General features: G+C 49.1%; 1 protein-coding gene and 1 long non-coding RNA gene across 6 annotated transcripts in view; one reads left to right on the top strand and one right to left on the bottom strand.

Moving 5' to 3' along the window:
• Positions 1-6343: 6343 nt before the first annotated feature.
• PXYLP1 (2-phosphoxylose phosphatase 1) overlaps positions 6344-18894 on the top strand; it is a 68865-nt gene continuing 56314 nt past the window's right edge. For 4 of the 5 annotated variants that reach the window (XM_032347304.1, XM_032347263.1, XM_032347294.1 and 1 more), the window contains exon 1: positions 6344-6509. The gene's annotated coding sequence lies outside the window, so the exon portion shown is untranslated. Of the gene's footprint in view, positions 6510-6964; positions 7083-18894 lie in introns of those variants that run through there. The other variant, XM_032347273.1, reaches the window with a different exon arrangement.
• LOC116593287 lies at positions 9985-11545 on the bottom strand. The gene is made up of 3 exons (XR_004286853.1): positions 11492-11545; positions 10565-10632; positions 9985-10023 (listed from the first exon to the last, which is right to left on the bottom strand). It is a non-coding gene; the product is annotated as an uncharacterized LOC116593287 (long non-coding RNA).

Below are 18894 nucleotides of genomic sequence, written 5' to 3'. Positions count from 1 at the left end.
ATGCAAAAACTTGCACCTCCACCCTGACCTCTCACTCTCTCTAAAATTAACTTGAATTGGATCATAGACCTAAATGTAAGAGCTAAAACTTCTGAAGAGAGTAGGAGAAAATCCTAATTGGCATTGGGTTTGACAAAGATTTCTTTTTTTTTTTTTAATATTTTATTTATTTATTTGACAGAGGGAGAGAGATCACAAGCAGGCAGAGCCGCAGGCAGAAAGAGGAGGGAAAGCAGGCTCACCACTGAGCAGAGAGCCCAATGCGGGGCTCCATCCCAGGACCCTGAGACCATGACTTGGGCCAAAGGCAGAGGCGTAACCCACTGAACCACCCAGGTGCCCCGACAAAGATTTCTTAAAGAAAACACAAAAATCAAGAACTGTAGAAGTAAAAAAATCAACAAATTAAACTTCATCAAAATTAAAAATTTTTGCTCTTCAAAAACATGGTTATGAAAACAAAAATGCAAACGGGCTGGGAGACATTATTTGTAAAATGTATGTCTGACAGACTTGTTTCTAAAATATATTAAAAAAACACTCATGACTCAATAAGAAGGCAAAAAATGGTTAAAAGGTTTGAATAGACACTTCACCAAGGAAGATATACAGATGGCAGATAAGCACATGAAAAGATGCTCAACGTCATTAAACAGAGGTGATATGTAAATTTAAACTCCAGTAAGATACTCTACACACCCACCAAGATGGCTAAAATTTAAAGTACTGACTGTATGTATCAAGTATGGGTAAGGATACAGAGCAACAGGAATTGTCATACACTGCTGGAGATAATATAATATGATATAAGCACCCTAGAAAACAATTTGGCAGCTTCCTAAAAGGTTAAACATGGGGGGTGCTGGGTAGCTCAGTCAGCAGAACATGAAGCTTTGATCTTGAAGTTGTCAGTTTGAGCCCCACGATGGGTGCAGAGATTACTTAAAAAAAAGAAAAGTCTACATATGCCTACCATATGACCCAGCCAGACCGTATCTAGTTACCTAAAAGCAATGAGAACGTGAGCTCACTAATGCAAGTACCAATACTTGTACACAAATGTTCATAGCAGGTGTCTTTGTAACAGCCCAAACTGGGAACAACCTAAATGTCCATCAACAGGTGACTTGATAAACAAACTGTGGTCTGTATTTAAAATGGAATAATACTCAACAAGAAAAAGAATGAATTTTTAGTACACACATTAGCATGGATGAATGTCAAAGTAATTATGTTAAGTAAGTGAAAAAAGTCAGCAACAAAACAAAAAGCATGCATTCTGTGTGATTTCATTTATATAAAATTCCAGAAAACGCAAAGTACTCTCAGTGACAGCAAGCAAATCTGTGGTTTGGGGTATGGCAGTGATAGGGAGAAGCAAAGTGGGCAAATTGGGGGAATATTTAAACAGGTAGTGATTAGCAAGAGTTGGGAAAGGTTGATGTAAAGGATGAGGGAGAGAGGACGTCTCCCAGTCTCTAGTTTCCAGATTAGGGAAAGTATCTGATGTGCTTTTCCATAGGATAGGAGACACTAGGTTGGACATCAGATAAAGTGTTCAGTTTCACATGGTGGAGCTTGTGGAGGTTCAGGTGGAATCACTGAGCAGGTAAGTAGATATTGTTGTCTATTGCTCAACAGAGAGACCTGGGCTGGAGGCAGAGGATCTCTCAACCCAAGTCAACTCAGCCAGTGGTAAAAAAAAAATATAAGTAACCTGAGCACACCGAGAGTATGGGTGACTCCAGTTGGCTTTGGAATGCAATTTCCAAAAAAAAATTCAAAGTGACTATAAGATAAATTTGTTCAGCTCCTCTCTGGATAATACTGAGATGTTTCATTTTCTTTTCATTCGGTGGTTTAAAACATATATATGAAGTAAAGAAATCCCCTTAGTTCAGTGAAAAGGACCCTGAAATGTTTATGATGCCCCAGATCTCCCCTTTTCTCTGATTGATTTTTGGACAAATTGACTGTTCTCTGTCCCCTCTTTTCTCTGGCACAGAATTCTGCATTGGCAATGACTTTCTTTTGGCTTTTTTTTTTTTAATTTGAGCAAGAGAGAGAGTGGCAGTGGGCAGGAGAGGATGGTAAGCAGAGGAGGAGGGAGAGGGAGAGAATCTCCATCTGAGCACAGAGCCTGCCAGATGACTCAGTCCCACAACCCTGAGATCACAAGCCTAAGACAAAACCAAGCTTCAGTCAATAGACTGAGCCACCCAGGCACCCCTCTTTCTGCATTTTAAAGCTGTTTTCTTTGAGCTTCCATCTTTTCTGTTTTGGGTCCTAACTGGAAGTCTGGGGTTACGTTCATGAACATGAATCCCATGAGACTGCAGAAAGCTCCATGGGAGTTCATTTTTGGGGTTCTCATTTTTTCTTGTCCCCTTTCTGATTGGCTTCTAACTGAGAGGGAGGGACCCTTGATCCATTCATCCGTTCATCCAATTTTTATAAAGTATGTGCTAGGTACTGTGGCAGATGAAATAGATTTCCAGAATCTTTGTTGTCCCTTTATGATTTCTAAATGATATTAGTGAGTTCATCTAGTGCTTGTTTCTTTTTTTCTCAGAAACATCTTTCAATTGAGCTCCGAGTTTAGAGGATGAAAATGAATATTTAGATCTATGATTCAGCAAATTACTTCAGTTCTTTGTGATCCTTTTTGGCTCTAGGTCAGGTTCAGAGCCATCTTTTATTTTTATTTAACGTGGTTATTTTGTGTTCTGTTCTTCCAGATTTGCCTTTCTAATTAAATTTCATCCTGATGGATGGTAAAATGAATTTGCCCTCCCTAGTTGCTCTCAGGAGGGGAAGGGGCTTAAAGAATAAGCCTGAGGCAGTGAGAAGGCATTACAGCTGGTAAAATGAATCACGCATACATAAATAATAGAGAACAGACCACCCTGAAACTGAGAGGCTCTCATCGCATTTTTTCGGAATACGCAAGTGTTAGGGCAAGTACACATTTTTGCAAGAACCTCTGAAATGACTTTTAGCCTTTTGTAAGACTTTTATGTCCTGAAGCCCTGTGTCTTCAGCAGCGGGGTGGACGGATCTCTCTTGAGAGCTTAGTTTGATATTCTGTACCATATGAATCGACAGAAATTTATGATGGAGAATTTTTATTTTCATGTTTATTTTTGTGTACTGTGTATTTTTCCAAGTTTCTACAGTGAATGGGCACTCCTCTAATAATCAGAGAACCAAAACCCACAGTAAATGGAATTTAAAGATAATATTTGTAACCTAGGTATGTGGTGGGGACAAAAGAAATATTTTGTGTGGATATATAATTCTATTGTAAGGCAGGATTGCAGGCAGCAGACCTTTGGAACTTAGAGCCTGATGCAAATAAACTGCCCCACCCCCTCCTCTAGAAGCTTCCCCAGTATTGTTATGTTTCCTCAGTTTCTGTCCTAGACTGCTTGTCTTCTTCCCCTGTAGTGAAGTTCCCTTAAGGGTGAAGCAGTAGCCCATTGTTCCTCTGAGTATACAGGGCACGACAAAGAAGGCTGGACAAATATTTGTTCAATTTTTGCTTAATGGATTGAAACTGAATTGAAGATGGGCACCTGCTCCTAGCTGCTCTTGGTCTAGGCAGATATTGCGTATGTGAAATGGCAGCAAATGTCAGCAGAATATTCATTCAGTAAATGGCAGCTGCCTAGCAGAATATTCATAACTTGGGCGAGCCTGGGAACGTTTTTGTAAGACGGATGGGTTCTGCTTTCACTGAATTTTTATAGTTTCCCTGGGGGGCCAAGATGTGTGTGGAGAGGACAAAGGAACAGGCTGGGAAAAGAAGGGGAGACCAAGGCTGGGAGCCGATGGCATGGCACATTTTCATTTCTGCTTTGTTTCACTGTCGTCGGTGGGCATCACTTGCTCCTCCATCTGATGAATAACAATGATGACAGTTCCTATTTTGTAGGAAGCAATATGCCAGGCACTGGGCTGTGGGCTGGTCCTACTCAGGACTCTCTTACTTGCAGGTGACAGAAAAACCAATTCTAATTTTGGGGGGGATGTAGGGAATTTTCTGGACAATGAACCTGAAAAAAAAATCCAGGTACCTCTCAGAACTAAAGTCCACAGAGAGGAGGAAGGGGATACCTCTTCTTGAATGGAAGGCACCATAGAAGCTCTCAGGGAATAGGCAACATGAGGAAAGAGATAGGAGAGGATGAGTCTAGGGATAGTATGACACCCAAGTTCCCTGAGGGGCCTGACACCACCTCTGTCCCAAGTCTTGACCTAGGAGGGGGTAGAGTACAACAACAGAAGTTCCAGCAGGTTGAGGAGAAAGCTGAGAGCAGAGAGAGTCTGTGCCCACTTCCTGTCTGGGACTCTGCCCCAGAAGGTCATGTGCCAACACAGGAGGACCGCTGCCAAGTGAAGTGGTGGTGTGGCATATTTCATGAGAAATGGCTCCCAATGGGGCCGCTGAGTGACCTTTAGTCCCCCTGTGACAAGGGAGGGATCCAGAAGCACCCACATGTTCCCTGTGGGGGATGAGAAGGCAACTCAGAGAGAGAAGAAACCAATCTACCCTGAGGTAACAGTGGCTGAGAGAACAGGACGGACAGGTGACCCACTCCTGCTGAGGTCAGTCAGGCCCAAGGTCCGGTAGAATGGTTGACAAGGAGAAGCTATTTCTCCACTCGACTTATTGCTATGAGGTTATCAGCCGGGATCTGCTAGAGTGTCACGCTGAAGGAATCAAAGCTGAGAGATGGAGAATCTCATCAATCTTCAGTCTCTAGAACTAAATCCAGATCTGAACAGACGTGCCTGGGATTTTCATTTGTATGTCAACCAATAGTTTTGTTTTTTGTTTGTTTAAGGAAGTAGTAATTGCACCTTCTGTCATTCACAGCAGAAAGTGCTGAACCCATGTAAGTTAGAGGGAGGCAGCACCAGCGGAGGGGTGGAGCCAGGAATCAGTGAAAAGACAGAAGGAGGTGGGCTGGGTGGGATGGATACACTGAGAACCAGGTGAGAGGGGCGATGCTACAGGCACAGTGAAAATATTTTGTTGTGAGAGACGCACCATCCGGCTTCATGACTGGAAGGGGTTTTGTGTCAGGGCAGGAAGGAGCTCAGGAGGGCAGGGCAGGGCATCACATCACAGAAATGCGGTGAGAAGGGCAGGCTACCAAGGTTTGAGGCACCTTGAGCCTTCAGGGGAAGAAGGCATCCGAATTGGCCGGGGGAATGATGAGACCACATGGGTAGATGGGGTTGGGAACTGGGAGCAGACAACTTTGGTGGAGGAAGTTCTAAGCAGAAAACTAGAGAGCCGGCAGAAACATGGGTAAAATATCTGGGTGTAGTATAATGTAGCAGCCATTAATACACGAGTGAAAGACGAGGCCAAGTGATGGTTTTCTCCAGAACATGCTTCTCGAAGGTAAGTCATAGCTAAACACAGTGTCTATTTTGTCCAAGGCCAGTATGCTAGGGCACATAGGGGTCACTGACACCAGAAGCCCGACAGTCGTAGTTGGTGAGATCATCTCCCACAGAGAAATCATGTAGGAATTCCCCCAGCTGGAGCCCACCATGGGAAAGAAATGACCCACAAATGCAGTGTCAAATCAGGTTCAACCGCACAGCACGCGGCTGTCTAACAGCACAACACAAATCCACTTCAAGTGCTGGCTGACTCCTCAGGGGCCGGCTCCTCAGAAGTCCCGGGAAGGGACAGGGCTGACGATGAGGCCTGGGGGCCCGCGACCTGCCCAGGGCGCCTGCGGGCCATCACCACACCCAGCAGCCGCTGGTCTACGGTCCGCGCACAGAGCCGGATGTGGTCGGTGCCGGAAGAGAAACGTGAGGAAGGCTGAACCGGGGCGGGGGCACCGTGGCAAGAATAGTGACAATTTGGGGCCACGTGTCAGCATTCGCCCGCGGTGGAGGACCTCAAACACGCTTGCCCATCCCAGCACGGGGATCTGGGCGGCGCCTGGCCGGGAACACCGCCCAAAGGCACCCTCAGTGGGACCCGGGGTCCTGGCAGGACTCGTGTACCCCGGCCGGGACGTGCATCTGCGTAGTCCCTGATCCCAAGTCCGGCTTTGTGAGGCGCGCGGCAACCCTGAGCTCCTGTGGCCGCGGTCCCGGTACCCTCAGGATGCCGGTGGCCGTGGCTTACGCACGCTGGGAACTCTGCTGGCTGTCCCGCCTCTGGGGACTGTTTGGCCTCCTCCGGCCACCGCCCTCACCGCAAACCCTTCCGCGCCCTTCTCCTGGGGCGGACCGCCCCGCACCGCCGCCTCCGGGGCGGAGCTCGAGGGGGCCGGGCGCGGGGCGGGCCGAGCCCGGCGCGGGGCGGGGCCAGCAGGGGGCGCTGCGGCATGCGGAGCGGCCAGGCGGTGGGTGCGCGCAGCCCTCGCCTCCCCTCGCCCCCCTCGCTTTCCCTCCGCCCCCGGCTGAGCAGGCGACCAGCGCTGGACCCGGCGCGCAGCGGCGGAGCCGGGGCCGGAGCCGGGCCGGGACTATGCACGGTGAGTGGGAGCGGGCCGGGACCGGGCTGGTTGCCGTTGCGGCCGAGCGGCGTGGAGGCGCGAGGCGGACAGGCGTCCTGGGGTCCGGGATTGAAAGCCCGAGGGGATCCTGGGGACGCTCCGAGGCCGGGACGATGGGGCAGAGTCTCCGGTGGGAGAGGTGTGCTGGGGCGGGCTTCCGAACCCCGGGTTTGAAGCCCGCGACTGAGTTCCCTCCCTCCGTTCTAGCTCCCTCCCCAAACCCCAAAACCTCCCGACTTGCGCTTTCTTCCCTAGCCACCCAGCCCTCCGCTCTGCCGCCCCCTGTCCCCAAGCCTCAGCACCCTCCAACTCTGCAGACGATTCCGGCGCCCTCTCTTGCGCCCCTACCTCCCGGCGGGCGCCTCCCCCAACCCCGCTGCCTCGAGCTTCTCCTCCTCCAGCCCCGCGCCTCTCCTGCGCCGCCCTCCACCGCGTCCCCGCCCCTGCCACCCGCTCCCGCCGGGCGCCCGCACCCCTGCGCCTAATTCCACCCCGAACTCGGGCTCCCAAGATCTGGGACCCCGCGGCACTTCTGAACCTGCGGGTCTCCAGGTGAGAAGGCGGCGGCAACTTCGCGGCCTTTCTTGGGGGTGGGACTGGTTTCCCCTGCAGCTGCCTGCGCCGCGCGCCTGCGGGGGTGCGAACACCCAGCCCAGGGGCCAGTGCGTGCGCGGGCGGTCATGCCTGGGTGTTCGGGTTGGGACTGCGTGACTCAGACCCCACGGCTTTGCTTTTGCTAGTCTTTCGCGACGTTCTGAAGAAGCCAGCTTTGTCACACGTAGCAATGGAATTGGCTTAGAGCTGGTGGCTTTCTTTGTGGCAGCAGCCTGGTTTCAAGTTGTACCTGTGGATTAGCGGGGCCGAAGATGTGGAGCCATATTTTCCCGCTCCGCTGGGCGCTCAGCGAGGCTCTCACCGCCTGGGTGGCTAGTGCCTTCCTGGGAAGGCTAGTATGCTTCGTAGGCTTTCAAAAAGTAAAAATCAGGAAAGATGTGGAGTTAGATCCGCGCGAATGGGGGAAGCGTCGGGTGGATGGCCCCGGGGCCCCCAAGAGGGCTTCACAACTTGGGGACATTTGTTGGTATTTGCGGAGGGCCCTTGGCTGAACCCAAGAGTAAAGCAGACCGTGCCCAGCTCAGCCTTACAAACGTGACGTGACTGCCAACGGGGCTTGGCAGCAACTCCTTCTCCTTAGAGGTGCTGGTACTCAGTCTGGACATCTGTGGGAAGAGAGTTGAAAGCAGATGGTTTGAAAAGCCTCATGTTCCCTCGAGAGAGGTGGAGATGTATCCGTTACAGCCTAGAAGCCAGTGCCTGGATCTGCCCCGTCCCTTCTCCTGGCTTTCATTAAGTCTTGGCTTAAATTAATTAATTGTCTATTTCAGGAAAAGGACATGTAGGGGAGACTTCTCTTTGAGGGATTAGCTGCTAGCCAACCCATCCTCGCTCCTGTTTGGAGAGGATGCTTTGGGGCGCTGGGGACAGGATGGGCAGCTTGGCCTTTGAAGCACAACCCTCTGAACTTTTGTGTAACTGTGGGATCAGTAATTTTTTTTTCCCTATTGATTGGCCCGAATGGTAATTAGTTCAATATTCTTTCAGCATTGAAGAATGAATTAATAAGTAATTAGCCCAAGGTCACACAGGGGCTCAGTGGGCTCCCTCTGAGTACCCACCGAATTCTGCAAGTGTCTGCTCAGTCCTCACCATACAGCTGGATGGTGAGTTGTTGGCTGTCAGATGCCCTGCCAGCCTTGAGGGCCTTCAGGGTGGATGCATCTCTGTCAGCACCCAGCCTGGCACCCTCTAAGTGAGAGGTCCTCAGTGTTTATCCAGGAAAGAAATGGATCCCCCTATTCAATCCAGTCTGAGTCCATAACTTATGTTTTCCATTGTGCTGCAGTTTTCAAAATATTATCCTTAAATTCATCAATTTTTTAAAAGTACATGTCACTGGAGGCAATTTTTTTTTTTTTTTTAAGAGAAACTATTTTCATGTTTATTTGGAGCAGAGCGCTCAGTTTATGGGTCAGGCTCTGATAGCTGTGTCTCTGACCTCCGTGAGGACTCCAGAATTTCCATGAAGGAAATTGGTTGTCCTTACCATAGAATTGGGGTGATGAAGTGACGGGCACTCCGGGGAGGTAAGGCTTTTGGCTGAGGGAATGAGTCCTGCGTGGCTTAACCTATAGGGCCCTGAGCTGTGGCTGCAGCCCCCCCCCCCACCCCCAGGAATCCCTCATCCCTTTCTGTTATGGGAAGAGGCACTCAGGTAGATGGAGTGCCATTGGCGGAGCCCTTACTGGCTGCTTTAGATGCCACCATCTTCAGTCTGGTGGTTGCTGGCCGCGCCAAATAACTTCCCCACGGAGAGCGGGCAGTGCGGCTTCTTACACATTTCTGGCAGTATGGTTTGCAGCTCTGCAGTGGGGGAGGGAAGCTGCTGTTTTATGAGGATGGTTGTCTGTTGGAGGTGGCTATGACCCCCTGATAGACCGAGCAAAGGCCGGCTTTTCTGCCCCTGTCAAAGGCTAGCGCTGGAGAATACAGGCAGAGGCTGAGGGAGCCGACCCCTGGGCTGTCTTTTTCCAGGAATCTGGGAAGGGCTGGCATTCAGAATGTTACCTGGATGTGGGAATTCCCTGCACTGCCCACAGGTTCAGGGTTGTCATGGTCTTATCTTTCTTACACAGACTGTCTCTGTCTCTGGATCTGGCTCTTACCCAGAATTCCTGCAGCTGGTGAAAATCTGTTTTCTCGAAGAGGTTTAATTAATGCCTGCAGTCTGTGAATGAGACAGAGAAGGAGAGACTGGGAGCGGTGGTAGTGCCTGCTATCTCAAGGTGGGGAGGGAAAAGGAGGGGAGACTATCCAGGGTCCTGGAAAAACAGAAGGGGTAGACTTCAGCCCCAGGGTTTGCCCTGCATCAAGGCTTCTGATTGGTGGATAAGGACATGTGCCCACATTCTGGTACAGGGGTTACCATTAGGAGCAGAGTCACTGAGACAGGAAGTCTAGCCCCAACAGTAACCTGAAATATAGTTTGCTGGGCTCACTGTTCTGGTTTCTAGAAGGCCCAGAAGAACAGCTGAGAGCTGGGTTTAGCAAAGTGATAGAGTCTGGAACTTTTATAAGTTTTTGAGGGAGGGTTGTGCTCCTTTGGAAATGGCTTGAGTGATGTTGGTCTGGGATCTGGCCCTGGGGAGTCACCTCACACCTGAGATGCTGAGGGGAGAGCACTGGGGAGTGGAGAAGGATAAGCAGCTAGCAGAGTCTCTGCATCCACACTTAGGGGGTGAAGAAGAGGCAATAGCTACCTTCTGGTAGGATGGTGGGCCTTTTGACAGAAGCAGTCTTCCAGGGACACTTCTTGAACCTGCTGGGCAGCCTGGCAGATGGATTAGGGCCTGCTGAAGCCCCTTCACCTTGCAGATCCTGCAGGTCAGCCACGAGGAGGCACCTGGGAACCAGGAGATGAATCGCAGAGTCTGCCCTGAGTTCGAAAGGCAGGAGGGTCAGGGTTCAACTTCTGGCCTGCTAGCCTCCACCCCCAGAACCAATAGGCTGCTCTGAATGTTCTTGGGCCTTGGTTGGACAAACCCCTGTTTTTTGGAAAGGAACCGCTGCATCAGTAACAAAGGAAGGAATAGTCCTAGGTGTATGGAAGAAGATAAATGATTAAAAAGATAAAGTGATTGAAAAATGGACTTAGAGGGGCCTCGTGGAATAGCTCCTGCACCCAGGAGGCAGCCTTGACTGTGGGCTTTTTGGGGGGGGGGAGTGTCATCTATGTAGCCTCCCTCCCTTCCTCTCCCCCTCCCTCCTCTGTCCAGTCCCTAGTCCCCAGTCTTATCCTTCCACACACCACACACAACAGTGAAGCTGCCTCTGTGCTGGTCCCGTGGGGTGGGAGTGAATTTGGGGAACTCAAACATCTGTAGGAACTTGAAAATTCTGTTTTCTATTTGCCCAGTCACTTCCCCAACGTACACATACATTCGTGTTTCCATATTATGGGATTGTCATGCGCTTACCACATTGTGCCTCTGTGTATAACTGACTTCCTTAGAGAGAGCTGTAATCCACAGCATTGAAACCAGACCTTTAAAAAACAAACTAAGATGAAAATTATTGCACCTGGCTTGATACTCTCCCCTGCCTGCCTCTTCCTCTCTGCTCATTTGTGGTTAGAGTCATAATTTATACCGAATTTACAAATAGTTTGAATACTATCTGCCCTACCCCTCAATTAGAAGGAGACATGTGTCTTCCCAAATAACAAAACCACAACTTACTTTCCTAGACCTACCTCATTCTTGGATGCAATACCCAACATTAGGCCTTCAGAGATATGCCGTATCATTTTGAGCTTCTAAATTATAAAATGAAGTTCTTCTTTGCTAATTTTGTCAACTAATACAGAAGAATCTGAAGTTAGAACAGAACATTTACTGCCTTGTTAACTCCTATGCTTCTCAAGTGGAAGAAGCAGGTGGATTAAGGTGGAAGAACATTATTATCGTAGAAATGTCTGGAGGCTCAAAAATAATAATGCAGGGACGTAGTCTCACGAAAAAATAAATTGGGTTTTGAACATTGTTACTGAAATGTGCAGAGATATAAATAGGAACATCCATAGAAGTATGTAGGCAAGTATAGAACGTTGGTGAGTATTGGGTGCCTGGGTGGCTCAGTGGGTTAAAGTCTCTGCCTTCCGCTCAGGTCATGATCCCAGGGTCCTGGGAATGAGCCCCACATCGGGCTCTCTGCTTGGCAGGGAGCCTGCTTCCCCCTCTCTCTGCCTGCCTCCCTGCCTACTTGTGATCTCTGTCTGTCAAATAAATAAATAAAATAAAAAAAGAATTTTGGTGAGTAGTAACTAACGAGTATAGAAATTTTAATCTTTCATTTTGTTGAAATATATTAATATGATTATACATTAGGCTTGTGCAGTACCTTACCATATAAATGGGCAACTGAGTCCATGATCTTGTTCAGTCCTTCCAGCATGTTTGGGATCGTGGGAACAGGGGAACACTGGGGGGTTTCAAAGGCTTCTAGAACTCAGAACTCTTGAGCAGGGAAATACTGTGTAAATCTCGATATTCCTGCTACAGCTGCTTGATAACCAAATGTGGCTATGTAGTTATTTGAAAATTATAGGTAGTCTCTTGCTTAGAGGTAAAAGTAGGCCTTCTTTAAAATGTTCTGCAGGTCACAAAAACTATGATTAGCACCACCAGAAACCATCTGGAAGGATTTCTCAGGGTTTGTGAGTTTCAGAGGTTCTCTGCCGATGACTTTCTAATACTAGAGTACCTGAGTTTGTATATTCAGCAGAGTACAGTAGTGAAGAGTGTAGGCTCTGAAGCCAGGCTGGCTTTGAATCCTGGATCTGCCATTACTGGTCCTGTACACTTGGGCTAGTTACTTCACCTCTCTGTGCCTCATTTTCTTCATCTGTAAAATTGAGATGATGATGATAATGATGATGATGAAGAAAACTGAGATGCTGTTATTGTAAGGCTAAAGTGAAATACCATGATGAAGACTTCGAACGGTGCCCTAGCACATGGTGTGCTTTAAAAATGTTAGCTATTGGGGCGCCTGAGTGGCTCAGTGGGTTAAAGCCTCTGCCTTCGGCTCATGTCATGATCCCAGGTCCTGGGATCGAGCACCGCTTCAGGCTCTCTGCTCAGCTGGAGGCCTGCTTCCTCCTCTCTCTCTGCCTGCCTCTCTGCCTATTTGTGATCTCTGTCTGTCAAATAAACAAATAAAATCTTAAAAAAAAAAGTTAGCTATTACTACTATTCATTCATTCCTTTAAAATAGGGTTTTGGTTCCAACCAGCTGCACTGAGTTGATGGATAGGAGAATGGATAAGACACACGTAGTCTCTGTCCCTCTGGAACAGAGGACACCATGCTTAAGTTCACAGCAAAGGACATGAAGGGTAGTTGAGATGTTTCCCAGGTATTCACCTGGCTCTTGGCCACCTATCGGTCATGAGAGCCTAGGGTGGGCCTGTAAAGGGTTGACCACAGCAGGAGGAGGAGCTGATGACCTTTAGCAGATACACACTGGTGTGACTTGGCCTTGCCAGCTGTTTCGGGTAGGGACTCGAAAGATCGGTCTGTGTCTGACACCCGCTGGTTGTTAATGTTTTCACCGTAACGCTTGGCCTCGAGTTGTTAGTGGGAAGTGTGATAAGAGACCATAAACTCAGTATTTGCACACCTGCTTTGCCAGCAGTGTTCCTAGACCCAGTGGACAGGGCACTGCCCTGGCCACTGCTTTGGACTGGTCTTTCAGCAGCCCTGGGAGCCTATAATACCATAAGGGACCCAGTTCTCAGTGAGGACTGGCACAGCTGCTCCCAAGGTTGAGTAGGGGACTTGCCAGAGGCAGAAGACCAGACTCCTGTGCTTCCTGTGTCTCCCCTAGCCAGAACTATCTGCATATGGAAGATCTCTGGGAAACTGTGTTGATAGGCTTGGGTTTAATAACTGGCCCTGGAGAAGGGAGGTCCTCCCTTGCTCTGTGTGCCTTAAAAAGAAACTCCCACTGGAGGCCTGCCGTCCAGCCCCTGCCATCAAGGCCTAGCGAGGGACTCTAGCCATGGGCCGTGGATGAGAGAGCCTGGGATTGCTGCCGCCTTAGGGACACGAGCGCCTCTCTGCCCTGTTTAAGTGTGATTGGTATGCCCTTGGCTCTAGGCTGGAGCACTTCTGTTAATAAGTTGGCAGGCAGACTGGAAACGTGATAGCTCTCTTAATGAAGAGCCTGCTTATTTTTATTCATTTTTAAACTACTGGAATTTGAAGCAAATAAGGTTCTGTTGTATTTTTTTTTTTTTTAATACTTGCCCCATGCTTGGAAGATAAAGACATGGCAAATAATATCATTCCTTTTTTAAAAAACCATTTATTTGTATGTAGGTAGAACAAAGTTAAACAGAGTGCTCTAAGTTTTCAGATCATGGGTGCCTCTTGATTTCCCAGATCAAGTCATCTCGTCGCCAATTTGTCTGTCTCCATCGCAGTTCCTAATGGAAATGCAGACCTGGAAATCAAAGCTTGGACATTTCTGGTCGAAGGTCATGGCACGGACAGTTGATTTTGTTTTGGCTCTGTCTTCAAGGTGAAAAATTACTGTGTCTTTTTTGAGAAAGAAGGTGTATTTCCGGAGATGACTAACACCAGCAAGCAGGAAGATGTTGGCAAGGCTGCCTCGTTCTTGGTTCATCTCATTTACAGCTTCTCTAAGTTAGTGGCATATGATTTTTTATTTTCTCCTCTTGTGCATCTTGCTTTAATGAGTGCTGATTATCTTGGAACAGCTGCATTAATTGATGGTGTTTAACCACTCAACATACAGTAAGTAATTGCCGTTGGCTTGGCTGAGCCTAGCTCATTCTTTTTACTTCCCTTTGAGCTTGAGGAGTGTTTCCTCTGTGTGCTGAAGGCCAGAAAGGGAGTTGGGAACTCCTTGCCCCCATGCTCACACTCCCCTGGGGCACTGTGTGCCATGATAGCATCTGTGCCTGCTGCATGCGGATTGTCTGTTCATGGGCCTATCTCCCTGGCTTGCCTAGCGGCTCCTGGAGGCCCAGTGGCCTCATCCAGCTTGTCTCTGACTCTTCACCACTTAGCACAAGGACTGGCAAGAAATATGCATAGGTAAAGACTGGGCAAATGAATGCCTGGTTGGTTGCAAAGCAGTCAGTTGGGCTTTTGACTACAAGTAACAGAAAGCCCTACTTCAGTGGCTTAAGCAAATAATGATTTCTTTTTCTCCTGTAACAAGATGTCTGAAGGTAGGTGGTTGCTAGCATTAGTTTCAACAGCTGTTGTCTGTCTGGACCCATACTTCTGTTCTTTTCTTGGCCTTTCCTTTATGGTGGCAAGATGACTGCAGCAGGAAGGAGGCGCCAGCAGCATGGGTACCTTTTATCAGGAAAGCAGACATTTTCTTTTCTTTTTTATTTTATTTTTTTTAAGATTTTTTCATTTATCTGAGAGAGAGAGCAGAGCTGGGAGGAGAGAGAGAAGCAGGCTTCCCACAAGTAGAGACCCTGATGTGAGGCTCGATCCCAGGACCCTGGGATCATGACCTGAGCCGAAGGCAGACGCTTAGCCGACTGAGTTACCCAGGCGCCCCAGGAAAGCAGACGTTTTCCCCAAAACGCCTAGCAGACCACTCCCAATTTAAAGGGCCATGTGAGTATCTGGCTGGGCATAATCCTGATAAGAAGAGTTATGTGGGCTCACTGCTAAACAAACAACCCAGATAGGATTAATGACCAAAACAGGGCAGACATTTACTTTTCGCTCACACAAAATCCAAAAGGGCTGTTCCTAATTCTCCAAGAGGTGACGAAGGGACCCAGGATCTTAAGATGGCCATGCTTGCTTACATTAATCAAGAGAAAGGAGGATGGAAGATGGTGTGGGGGAGAATTTTATGGGCCAGGCTTGGAGGTGATGAATTAATTCCACTGATTTTCCATGGGGGTGGCGGGGTGGCGTATGCTTAGACACATGGTCACACCTCCTGCAAGAGAGGCTGGGGAACTTAGTCCAGGGAGAGGCGTTAGGTTTCACAATTAGCTGGCAATCTCTGCCACACTGTCCCCCTCCCCACCCCTCTCCAAAATCAGAGCTCTCCTAGGAAGGAAGAAGGAATGAATATTGTGGGACAACTGGGGGTGTCTGTCTTACAAGGAAATACTGTGCTAAGAAGGCTCCAGCCAAAAATAGTCTTTTCTTTCTGGATCATCTGTCTTAAATCCCTGCTTCTGTTCCTACCTTTGGGAACTGGGCCAGCAGGGCAGTAGCAGGTCCTCATTATCCCTCTTTCTTGACCCAGGGCATGTTCTTAGCAGCTTTATAGGAATGAGCCATAATTGATCCCCCCTCAGCAGTTGAAGATTACCCCCAGAAGAAATGGCCCTCAACACCCCTAGGCCAGAGGAGCTCTGAGCCTCTGAGAGCTCCTGGCCTATGAGCCTTTCAAATGCCCCCACTCACCTGGCCTTCCAAAGTTTTTCTTCCTCTTCAGCCCCCACAAGAGCCCACTTCCGAAAGGGAGAAGAGGATGCGGAGAGAGAGACCTCTGCTTCCCACTCCAGTGATCTGAGATGTATTTTCCCAACCACTTCCTTCTCTTTTTATCACCATCAACATTAATGAATGATCTGTTAATCTAATGGGTTTTAGCGTTCTTGTTTGGTTTGTTGTAGGTTTCTGTGACAGGTGCCTCTCCTTCCACAGCATCTTTCTTGATTCCCTTCTTTCCTCCCTCCCTTCCTTTCTTCCCACACAAACTTACTGCCTGCTGAGCACCTGCTGTTTACTCAGCTCTGTGTCCACCTAGCCTTGGAGTTAGATAGGCAGGGAAGTTGACAGGAGCCTATGTGTCAGTGAATACTATGAGAAGGCTCTGGTTGACCAATACAGTGGGGGGGCCTCACCTAGCATTGGGGTCAGGGAGAGCTTCCTGGAGGAGCTGGCTTTTGAGCTGACTTTAAGGATGCGCAGGAGATGGGACGCCTGGGGGACTCAGGTGGTTAGGTGTCTACCTTCGACTCAGGTCATGGTCCCAGCGTCCTGGGATCAAGTCCTGCATCGGGCTCCCTGCTTAGCAGGGAGCCTGCTTCTCCCCTGATTCTGCTCTCCGTCTCCCTCTCTCAGATAAATAAAATTTTTTAAAAAGCAAAACAAAAAGGATGAGCAGGAATTAAGCAGGTCAAGAAGGTACCTGGGCAGAGAGAATGAAATGGGCACAGACACTGAGTTATGAGAGGGGGCATGTGGGGCTTCAGTGAGGTGAGGAGGTTCAGTGTGTCACACTTGGGGTAGGGCAGTGTGATCATTTGCTTACTTAATACAGTAGTGAACAAAAGAGATAAGGTCCTACCCCCAGGGGAGCTTGGGATCTGGGCGGTAGGAAGGAATGAGGCTCTGGGGAAGGTGGGTAGGAATCTGAGGAGGGCCTGGCCGCCCAGGCCGTCCCAGCCTCTGCCCTGCCGGGTTTGCTGTTGGAGGTTGAGTAAGATATGGGCCCATTACTTGTACCATCCCCTCTTCTGCTTCGTCCCTCTGTTTCCAATTCCTGTCTGGTCCTTTGCCCGGGAATTACTCAGGCTATAGAGACTGGCGCAGATCACCAGCATGTAGTTGGTGGGGAAAGTTGAAATTGTCATTACATATCAAGATATGTGCCAGCTAGGTCTTTGATGAAGCCCTTTCTTAGAGCTCCGAGGATGAGGTTCTAAAAGTTGGTTTACAATTTTTGTCCTCTCCTTTCAACTCAGTCCAACACTTCTGGCCACCTGGCTCAGAATCTGGCCTGGTTGTGCCTGTTTCCAACCCCGAGGGCAGACTGAAACCCACCAAGTGAGGTTTGGCCTTACTGTGGGCTGGCCTGTTGGGAGGGGCCAGGTCATCTCTGTGGGCCCCTGACTGTGCTGCCATGCAGTCCACGAGGGGTTTCCGTGCAGGCAAGGAAGATGTGAGCACTGCCTGGGGAGGGGCCCCACTCTCACGGTCAGCGGGTGTGCTCAGCTCCCTGAGGAGATGAGGGCTGTGCCAGGGTTTAGCAGAGCTGTCAGCGGCCTTCATGGAGACGAATGGTCCCAGGGTGGTTTCCTTCTCTCTCCATACCCAGCCTCTTTGTTAGGTGGAATTGACAGTGCTGGGGGTGAGATGCAGAGAGGAACCTTCATGCTCCTCAAAGTCCAGGGCTGAATGGACCCAGGGCTGAATGGATGGCACTTTGTCTCCTTGTCTCCGGGAAAGGAAATGTCAGTCCATAGAAGGAAACTCAGATCAGTACCTGGTGTTTACTGCGTGCCTTCTTGCTAAGGGCTGTAGGGAATGTGCATAATAACAAAATGGAAAAAGGAGGATCCTTACAACCTGTGATGTGATTTGTAATAAGAAATAGAGACGTGTTCATCCCTGTTTCTGACACAGAGCCCCTGAAACCTTTAGAATTTCCTAAAATTGGACCGAAGGTGTCTTTTGTTATGCGAACGAGGTGATGTTTTTGAAAGCCCCCAGGTAACCTAAGGGTAGGGCTGGTTGCCTGGAGAACCGTTGGAACTCTTAGTCCCCACCCCAGACCTTCCCGGCCCGAGGGGGATTGGAGGTCAAATCAGTTGTCAGTGGCCAACGATTCAATCAGTCCTGCCTATGTAATTAAGTCTCCCTGAAAACACAAAAGGATGGGTTCCAAGAGTTTCCAGGGCCAACCGGCACCCTGGGAGAGGACATGAAAGCTAGGTGACCTTTCCCACGTGCATGTCTTGCCATGCACACCTCTCCCATCTGGCGATTCCTGATCTAGTGAGTCAAATGTTTCTCTGAGTCCCGCAGGCCACCCTAGCAAATTAATCAAACCCAAGGGGGGGGGTCGTTGGAACCTCCAGTCTGCCAGTTGGTCAGAAGCACAGGTGACAAGCTGGATTTTCAGTTGGCCTCTGAAGTGGTGGGGGCTGGGGGGACGGGGGGTCAGTTTTGTGGGACTGAGCCCTTAACCTGTGGAATTTGATGCTATCTCCAGCCAGGTGAGGTGGGATTGAGTTGATCTGGGACAGCCAGTCGCTGTCGGAGAACTGCTGGGTGGTGTGGGGCAAAAACCCATACACACTTTGGAATCAGATACAGAATCCCTAATACCCTAAATGCTTTCCATGGAGTACCTAATCCTTTCCACAACCCCCATGAAATAGGTAATTTTACATTCCACAAGAAAATAAGCTCCACGAGGGAAGAATTTTGGACTGATTTGGTCACTGCTGATCCCAAGCTTCAAGAACTGTGCTTGGCGTATAGCAGATTCTCAGGAAATGTTTGTTGAATGAACGATCGAATCACCGAATTCACAGGTGAGGAAACTGGCTCAGAGAGATGAAGTAAGCTGCCTCAGGTGCCACTGCTGGTAAGTGGTGGAAGAAAAGGCCTGGATCTCAGTCCCCAGAAGGCACCATGAGCTGTGACTTTGGGGTCCCAGCCCCTTGCCACTGAAATGTGGGTGGCTTCCAGGATAACCCTGGAGGAGGGCCCACAGCCTGTCTGGCTGACATTCTGACCAAATGACAGCAGAAGCTTGGTAAAAGCTAGCATTCGTATGGCAATGAGCCGCGAGCCCCCAAATGCCAAGGCCCACAAGGTTGTCTGCCTTCTTGGCTGTCAGGCCCTTGCTATAAACTCGAAGCTGGGATGAATATGCAGGAGTGTATCTGTCAGCCGCTCAAGAGTGATGTTTTTGGGTTGATGCCTTCATCCTGTCATGCATGTATTCAGGAACCTTCTGTGGCTCCTTCCTCCTACAGGAGCCTAGTCTGGACCCAGTCACTCTC

Source organism: Mustela erminea, chromosome 1, assembly GCF_009829155.1.
Source record: "Mustela erminea isolate mMusErm1 chromosome 1, mMusErm1.Pri, whole genome shotgun sequence".
Classification (NCBI taxonomy): Eukaryota; Metazoa; Chordata; class Mammalia; order Carnivora; family Mustelidae; genus Mustela; species Mustela erminea.
Note: the sequence above shows the minus strand (reverse complement) of the source record. Positions and strands in the feature narration are given on the sequence as shown.